The following is a 10,303-nucleotide window of genomic DNA, read 5'->3' on the forward strand; positions in this document are numbered from 1 at the left end:
CTGACGTGAAACTAAGATCACCGTTAAAAAAGTCTCAAAGTGACATTAGTAATTTTTGATAAAGCTATTATGCACAAAGAAATCAGTCTCCACCACATTGAGTACCATGACAAAAATAGCATCATGAAAGAGAAGGAAAAATTGTTTTCTTCGCATACAAAACGTTTTCTCCTAGCTTCAAATGGTTGACACAATGCATAACCAAAATGTTTAAAATTACAAATGTATATATATATGTACAAACAAAATGAAACCTCGTGTCAATCCAAACATTTATGACTTTGTTTAGCGGAACACAAAAATATTACATAAAATAAAAGTCAGTGGGGGTTGTTGTGTGGAATTGAAACATTTTCACTGAAGAAACTTACAGATCTGGAATGAGGGTGAATAAATGATGACAAATGCATGACAATATTACTAAAACGTAACAATTTAAAATAAAAGCTAACTCCATGTACATAAAACAGGGATACTACACCAAAAATTGTACATTTTCAATCTTCAATCCTTTATGTCTTTCTTTAGTGGAACATAATGATTATCACATAAGTATGTGTTTTGTTGTTGTTGTTTTGTTTTTTGGTGTACTGTCCCTTTAAGACAAAAAGTATTTAGACAATTTCTGGTTGTCAGATGCGGAACATGTTTATAGTTAATGTGATGAACTACATCTGTGGTGACTCTGCTAGAACACCTGTGTGAACCTGAGGGGAACTGACTTCATCCACTAAAAAGAACCCTGGGACCAGTTGCTTAAAAGTAATTGCTGATTTAATACATTTTTTAAGTGTGACTTTAGTGTCCAAATACACTTTAGGGCCACTGTGTGTTATAAGCATACTTAAATCGTTTGAACCCAAATGCTAAAGAGCAAATCTTCATGGTTTGATTGCTCAGTATAATGTGTCTAAACGCAACCAAATCAAACATACAGCCGCTGAAGCGTCTCACGGATCTTGTGTGCTGTCCGTCTGTCGTTCTGTGGAAAGCTTTGGCTCGACGTGACCTTGAGCACGCCAAGGAAAGGAAACAGCAGCAACGGCCATCGCTATCACAAGCCAAAAGCGAACAGAGTAATTACTGAGAAATCAGCTTGAAACGCTGGACCTGAGAGACCACACCACACTGAGGCCACAGTGTTCTTCGTATACGTGCTGACGTTCACCCACAGTGCGCCGTGTGCCAAATATCCAGCATTAGCTTCAAATGATTCAACTTCACAAACACTGGGTGGAGGTATGCGAACAGTCTGCCATCTATGCTTTCCATCGGCGACATGGAGCTCGGTGTGGGTGTTAAACACTCTCGCGTAATTATTTTTGAATTCTAGGTACTAATTGAAAACATGCGCAAGTCAAAGTCTTGGTCGGTTGTTAAAGGGATGTTCCCAGACGTACGATCTGGTGCACAATCAGATGTTCATGTGCCTCCCCACACCTTGTTTGTGCAGTAAGTTTGATAATGACATTTATGACAGAGGATCAATCTTAAAGTGTCCCTATTATGGGTTATGAAAGGTTCACATTTTGGTGTTGGGAGTCCCAAACAACAGGTTGACATGCATGCAAGGTCAAAAAACATTTGTATTTATTTCTACCTTATTTGTTGAGCGACTACCAAATGATTAGTTTTTGCAAACCCCTCCTGTGATTGATCGATTTAGTTTAAAGCATTGTTTGTGAGCTTTTAACGCTAATAAAACGGCACCTAGTGGCAAAGAAACGAATTTGCATTTTCATTCAGACAATGAGCCAAAAAGTGGGCGGGCAATATTCTAATGATTCATTTTGAGGTCAAAATGAAACGGCTAGGAACTCAAATACAAGATGCATTTTCAGACTTAAAGCTTTGCAGGATGTATTCATTCACTTAGAGCTGTGTTACACTACATGAAAACTAATTTTAGACCCATAACATAAGTCTAAATTTATGTATCAACCATTTCACTTAGAGTGTTTACATCTAAGGAAAAAAAAAGAATATTAAAAAGCCAATTTTTATTGTTTGATTGTTTTTCTTTCGAAAGAAACAAGTAAACACATTTCTACTATTACAAAAGACATTGAAGGGGTAATACAAATTTTACACTAATAAATTACATTTTAAATTAAAGCAGTTATTTTTATACTCTCCAAAATAAAGGTACAAAAGCTGTCACTTGGGCGGTACTTCTTTAAAAGTACACTTTTGTACCTATTAGGTTTAAATATGTACCTTTAAGGTACTAAAATTGACCCTTTAGGTATAAACATGTGCCTCTTGAAAAGGTACTGCCCCAGTGACTTTTGTACATTTATTTCTAAGAGTACTTTTATGCAACAAAATGCAGCCATACTTAACATGGGAGATGTCCTTCAGGAACATGAAAAAGTTCTGACTTTTGAACATGTATACTGTACAACATTTAAACATTTATTACTTATTTTATGACAAACAAATCACTAAAACTGATTAATGGTTTCATTGAAGGGGACAGTTTAAACTCAAAATAACTCCACAAAATCACATTATAGTTCAATGCTTGATTATTTATATTTTATAACACACATTTGAGGCATTGAACCCTCCCCAGAATATTAGCCCTTAGAACTCCATTTCCCATCATGCCATTTCTCAGCCCTGATTACTTGCCCAGGTGTACCTCATTAGACTGCTATATAAGCTGCTACCAGCTTGTACTCATTGCAAACCTTATCCTTGCTTCGGCTGGAAATTTCTGACAACCAGAAACTTTCTAAAGACTTGGGACATTTAAATAAGTAAACCTGATTTTAGATCACCAGGACATTTATTGAGAATATATAACGAATACTTTATAAATCTCTCAGCCTTACTTATTACTGAAACCAGTGGTGTACGATCACTAGTATAAACAGTATTAGTATTCAGTAAGTCATGCTATTTTCCTAAAAAGCCCTATTCAAAGAAGAGAACATCTCTGTGTGCCGGGAAGGATTATATTCCCCGGCAATACTTGTCACTGAACTGTTAAGCTATTTGTTTGAAGTGTTTGGAAACTAGCATCGGATTTTGCTAATTTAGTGTGACTGCGCCATGCGAGGGACCGTGATGTCAAAAGTGCAGCCATGAATCTGGATCTGGTCTTTTTACCACTGCAAGCTGTTTCTCTCTGATTGCTCTGTCAGTCCATCTGTATTTTGGCACAGACTCTCGCTCCATGCTTGTTTGTGTTAGGCCAATACGTTTACTTTAATCAAAGAGCGTACACTCCAGCTCGGCTGATTGAATCCCCCCTTCACCCCCCATAATCCACCCTCATCCAACACACACACAATCAGACACGCAGACATGTTTAGCCCAAATAGGATATACAGTAAGAAGACTGATCAGTGCAAGATGTTATAAAACAGCTTTTCAAAGTTGGTTCATCTCCGACTTTAATATGAAATGTGACAGTTAACAAAACCCAACTGATTACTTTAAAATCATATGAATATTTAACAAATACTAATTTTTTATATGTAATATATTTATTTTATTTTAATATTTGAATTATTTAATCACATAATGATTAAAAAAGACCTAAAAAAACTTTTAAATTATCATCCATAACACTAAAATAATTATTGGTAACACACAGAAATGTGATGTTGCATGCCTATAAAAATCCATAGACTTGAAGAACATATCTAGCAAAAATAATGTCACATTAGAGGAATACACTCTAGCATTGTGTTGGCAAATTTAGCAAAATGAAAAAATGTAATATAGACGTATATAATTGTGTTTACTAAGTGAATCTCACTTTAAAACATGATAAACTTTGCAGGGAAGGCCACACTCCGTTGAAAAGAAACCGAATTCAGTTTGTAAACAAGAATATAAGCATTCTCTGTTTCAAATTGGTCACAGAGCATTCCCTTCTTCCCCAATGAATCCCTTGCTTCCTCACTAAGCAATAAAGGACTACGCAGGAAAAATGTTTGGAATTGCAGTAAAGCGGTTCAGAAGGTGACCATCTCTAGTCATGAAACTTCTCAATAACTTACAATTGGTTGCCATCAACACTGAGAGCGTGGAGACTTAACAAACTGCCTCTTTAAAATTTGTAGGTCTACATAAATTTATTTACGAGGGCAGAAATTGTTCTGTTAAAGGTGGAGCCCTTTACGCTTTTTTTTTTTTTTTTTTTTTTTACAGTTCAGAGTTTGCCGAAACAAAAACAGAATATGTCACTCTGTCAGTGTGAGGATGATTTAGGCATCCCCGCGGTATTCAGTGTTTCCTGTTCAGTTCAAACAAAACACATTGGAAAATCACTGCAAGTGGAAAGTTGCAAAAAGTCAAGGAATGTTGAGGATGCTTGATTTTACAGGTACTTTTGCTTATTTTACACAATAAATAATTTGAGATATTAAATATATTTGATATAGCCGAGAACCCTTGAAATAGAGAATGAGGAGAAATGAGAAGGGGCAGAAGAAGAACTTCATATGATACATATTAACCTAAATCTAAAGACTAATAAAGACCTGGGTGGAGATATAAATTAAGAGCAGATGATCATTATTCATCCTTGTGTGCTAACCATTAGTCCTCCAACTAGTACAATCCCCCTCTGATCCTTGAGAATGGCGATCTTGTCAGGAAGGACAAAGAGCTATGTAAGTGCAATTAAGTCCATTGCCAACAACAAAGACAGCAACCACACCTTTTTAATTTTCACCTCAGACGATACCATTACATGAGCATGAAAACACACACATCTCATTTACTCATGGCTTAGAGATCTCAGCTCTCATAAACCCAAGAAACAGATGAGAGGAGATCAAGAGGGAGATTCACTGCATTACTGTCTTATACAGTATGTGCATGTTTGGCCATGTTACGCTAATTAGATTTTTTTTTTTTTTTTTACATTTAGAAAACAGTGCAGAAATGAATCTTTAAACACTTTAAAGCAATGCAACTACCATGTCCGTATTTCTTTTCTGGACTTTGAACGTGTGAGTTGCATTGCTGTCTATGCAGGGTCAACATGTTTTTTTTTTTTTGTTTCAAAAATATCTTAATTTGTGTTCTAAAGGCAAATGATATCAAGGGGGAGTAATGTGAAAAATACAAAAAATGTCCTGTGCCTCCCCACACCAAGTGCAATACATTAAAAACACATACAAAACAAAATTACTTCATATGACTATTTCATTAAATACAAGCTCTTAAAAATAAAAAAAAAATCATAAAAAATGTGTACATTTTCATGGGCAGTTCTTGGGTATATAAGAGATTCACAGGTAAAATAATATTAAATTAATCGAAAGATACCTCCTTTTCAAATGTATTTTGTGGACAAACCACCCGCAATCACATGATCATATAGTTTTCCTTGAGGGACAACATACATATACGCACGTAGGGTTTTTTACTTCACAAATATAGCACATTCTTGTGATATCTTACGCTAGATTATCCAAAATAGCTTTTTGTAACCAGTTAGCGATACGCTACGCTACTGGGTAAGCTGTTAAGAGAAAGAAAACAAGGAAAATGTTTACTAAGCGTTATGTAATGTGTCACCTAAAAGGCATTAATTAACATTTGTTCGCGGTTGTGATTCTCAACCATTTCAGCGCATAGAAGAAAACCCACCTCATTCTTCAATCTCCCAGCACCATTATCATCCTGGGATACTTAGCATGGATTTTAACACAAAGCCCTTTCTCACGTGATCACACTATTGAGTAATGAGGAGTGAGCCGTAGATTGCTCCCCCAGAAACAGGCAGCAGATTCCTCCACGCAAGATTTATGAATTCTGAGCAAGACAGGACATCTGTTTTTTCATCTCCCTGCAGAAAGATGTTCCAGTCTCTTGATACCATTTTTTACTGTCTAATTGCTTTTGCTCTCTTCGAGCTGAACTTGGATATTACTTTCTGTGTTTAAAGCCATTAAACATTTGTTTCGCTTCCAATGCTAATTTGTCATCGGATGAACATAGTAGCCTACGCAATTTAACTCTGACGCTTTTCCGAAAGAATATTGGGTTAGTGAGTCATATGTTGCTTCAGTAGCTGCTCTGACAGATTCTGTGATTTCATTCAGTGGAGGATTCGTCAGACTAATTTAAACCGGCAGCTCCTGCGTTCGAGATGATTCATTTAAACAACTAAATTGTAGGAGTCATTTGTTTGTGAACCAGACTACAAAGGTCATGCTCTGGCCTCTTTTTGTTTTCTCGTGCAGCCTGTGAGGTGAGCGCACTTCTGGTGCTTTGTGTCTTGATTATGTAAATGCAAATTTTGCCAAACTATGAACTTGATTTCTGGCACGAACACCACCATTCTTAACTTTACTCATTCAATTATTACACTCTGTGACACACAATTTGAAACATCACTTTACATGTGTGAAGGCACATTCACACCAAGACTGATATAGCAATAAAGATAGCAATAACTATATTAGCAACCACGATAACGGTTCTGTTGTCTGCCTGCAAGCGACTGATTGGCTACAGATGTTTTTATCCTACATGTGCTGTGTTCTAGTTGTGGTGTGGACTTCCCTGTTCTCACAGAAATAAAGTTAACAAGTCAACGTCCTAGACTCCTCACTAAGACACACTAATGTTCTGTTTATTCTGAGCAAGTGTTTCTGTTATGTCGTCTGCCACTTTAAATGCTTGAGGTTTTCAAGTTGGGTGAATTCTGAAAGTGACTTCAACAATATTGTTCCATTGTGTCGTTATCGTATAGTGCTGGTGTTGTCTGATAAATAATTATAGAATTACAATGATTAATAAAACTTCAGTTATTGTTATAGTTAGCATCACTGGCATAAGTGAGAAAAGACTATAGAAATACAAAGACGTTTCATTCCTGTACTTACATAACGGCATAAACTGCGAAGCACAATATGGCGGAATAGTCCAATCTTTTAAGTGAAAGAGAAAATCGGTGATTGGTAAAGTCATTAGTGCAGCGGCCATTAGAAACTCAGACCAGTTAGAGGTTAGACCAGCCAATATGCATACACAGCCAGAAAAATATGATTTTTCAGAGCTATTTCAGCATAAAAAAAACAACATTCATGGGCCAGTAAATTTCAGATCTCATTGCTGATTTCATTTTAACTACGAGTTTATTGAGGATACCTCCATTCATTTAAACAGGACTTGGTCTTGTTTGAGCTGGCACTGTAAATATGGCCTTACAGTGAAAAGACATTCCTTGAAAGAGACTTTGTAAATGAGCCTTAACGTCTTTATTTCTAGAAATCTTTCCCATATTCCAATATCCCAGTTAATATGCAAAAACAAGTGTAAGTAGTCCATGCTGGTTTAACTGAAATGCGTAAATGGCTCCGTTGCTTCAATCAGTGGTGTAATTTTTGGACACTATCTGTGTACTAATGCAAAACAAGGAGTCTATACTTTAAACTCAAAAAATGACAATTATATTGTAATTTCCTAAAAAGAAACGTCCTTGTTTGTTGTCACGGTTTATTTCCTATCATATAGCTCTCTAATAGCAATCCAAAGCTGCTATCAGAATGAAGGTAATGGGGAGGATAGTGGCAAGAGAAAGTTTGTCCAGCATGGAAACCCAAGGAGAGCCAGGTTGGTCTGGCCACACCTTGTCTGTGTGCTTCTGTTCTCTGTGAGTTAGGATCCAGCCTGAAGCCAGCTGGCTTGGATTCTGGTTCATGTGGGCGGCAGTAATGCAGGCAGCCAGCACATTTTCATTCAATATAAATAAAGAGATCGGAGAGAACTCTGCCGTTTTGTATGGGCAGTCATATATTCAACGTGTAACCACATCGCATGTAAAACTACAAACCTAGATTTTGAGACCTCACTTGGAAACAGACCATTCAGCAAAAAAAGTGGAAAGAACGATCATTTCAGCCCCGTCGGGCAAGAAGTGGTTAAGAGACCCGCTGCCAGGTACAAAAATGAAACTGGTCTGGATCTGAACTGAACTAATTTGTCAGCACTACCATCTGTGCAGCGCTCGGTCTCTGGCTCGCAGACAGGCTTCAGCGGTTGACATCCTACCCCAGTCAAACTGCTTGGAAGATATGAGTGTTTCTCATGATTTGGCCAAAGGGAAGCTCTGCACCTACCACCCACTTAGTGATCTCAGCGCTGGACATGGCAGCCTTCTACCAATACCCCTCTCCATCATTTCGGTCTCCTCCACCCTTGCTATTTTCTCACATTGGCTCCTATTTTCCCACATTCAACAACTCTCTTATCCCCCTACCTCACGATCAACCATTTTGAGCTCCGGGAAAAACACACATGGTTTCTAGCCCAGGCATTAAACCGCATTTTTCTGTGTGTTCTTTACTTCTATTTGGATGACCAAAGAAGTTCCGCTCAGACCAGATGTATTTTTATGTAATGACCAAAGGAATCTGGCCCGGACTGACCCAAATTTACTTTCGGGAGAATAAACATACTGTGACTGTGTGTGTCCAGTCAGAAATGCGTGTCATTTAATTTTAAGTCAACACTTTTAGAAAAAAAAAATGTCACTGGGGAGGTAAACTAACTTCCAAAACCCCTGAATGATATCTTATTTACCCTTAAATGGTAAATAGCGATAAGTAATGTTAGTGCTTTAAAAGCATGTATTGAAACTGCTGCCACAGTGACAGTTTTGTAGCCTTTTTTTCTAACAGTGTACTTTGCAGTTAGACCATCACTATCGGACAATCAATGGCCAGGGTGCATAAATCATAATTAATCCAAGAAAAATGCCCAGAGTAATTGTGTTATTGTTGAACGTTTCATATGCATTCACACACGAATGATTAAAATGAATTATTGCAATAAATATTTGTTTGACTTGGTAGTGTGCATAGAGGTTTTTCTGTGCAGCCTTTCCATTTGCTGAGTGAGCCAGAGGCACCACCCAACTCTAAGAAAAACACACACACGCTCACACACTCACGCGCGCACACACACACACACATGTGAGTTTGTGTGTTGAAAACCACAGGGGTGGTGAGCTCTAATCTTGAGCCACTAGCCCACTTTAAACACATTCCCCAAGTTATAGCCTCTGCCTCGCCAACCTCTCCCAAGAACACACAATTTTTCCCAATATCCCTCTTTCTCCACATTACATTACGACATACATGTAACATATGTACACATGTGGTGTCATTACCTCTGTTTAAACAACTGTTGTAATTGGTCTGCTCTGCATCTGCTGGGGTGGCCTTGAGGAAACGTTGTTCCCCGAAATCAGCTCCACAGCTTGGAACCCCTGTGCATTTGTTTTTGGTTCCAGAGGGACAGGCGCATTCACGGACCCCTGACTTCTTTCAGCTGTATGCGGTGGACTCCAGATCCTGCTCTCTGCTGACCTTAAACAGTCTTCCCATTGTATGAGGCTCAGAGTATTTACCCTTACTGTGATTGCCCAGTCACCTCCTAAATTAAATGTGTGCATTAAAATCACCTGTCCTAAATGCCTGATAACTTTTGCATGGGTAAGTTATAAGGGAATGAACCAGGGAAGACTTATGTGTAACTAACACATTCAACTGTCAAAATAAGAATAGTAATAAATCAGAATAAAAATAATACAAAATAATAGTGAAAACAATACATATATGCACACTACTGTTCAAAGGCAAGACTTATTTCAGAATATGTTCACCCAGGCTACAGTGATTTAATAAAAACACAGTAAAAATAATGTTATGAAATATTATCACAATTTAAAATAACAGTAATAATCTGAAATACCATTTTATTAATTAATATAGTGCAAATAAGAAAAATAAAATAAAATAATAAAATAAAAGACCTAAAAAAAAGTATAATAATAATAATTGTTTTAATCCTTAAGATCATGTTTTTGCTATGAAGTAACCTTTTAATTTTTTTGTTATTGTTTGATAACCAGAATTCTATTTTCTCATACTCAACTTCTATCCTTTTTTTTAAGTCAGAATCTTAAAGATGAGAGAGTGTTACTCCAGTAAAAATTCTAAGAATAGAAGCACGATAAGCCGACGTGCTTTGAAAGTCGTGGGATAGCAGATGTCCTCATTAAATGCTCAAAATAGACACACACACACACCTGCATGCATTACGCTCTCTCCTGCTTTGTCTCAAACTGCACACATGCACTTGGTGCAGGACGATTAGTGCGGCCTGCGGCAGATGCCTCCCAACATCATCGGTCCATCTCACAGATCAGGAAACTTGGGAAGTACATACGACGTCTTTCATGACTTACAGAGTAAAACTGGAATGTGTTAATGTTTGTAAAACTTTCCAAACAACAGCGTAATATGAGAATTTGGCGAATAATACACAA

The sequence above is a fragment of the Puntigrus tetrazona genome, chromosome 8 (genome assembly GCF_018831695.1).
Source record: "Puntigrus tetrazona isolate hp1 chromosome 8, ASM1883169v1, whole genome shotgun sequence".
NCBI classification, from domain to species: domain Eukaryota; kingdom Metazoa; phylum Chordata; class Actinopteri; order Cypriniformes; family Cyprinidae; genus Puntigrus; species Puntigrus tetrazona.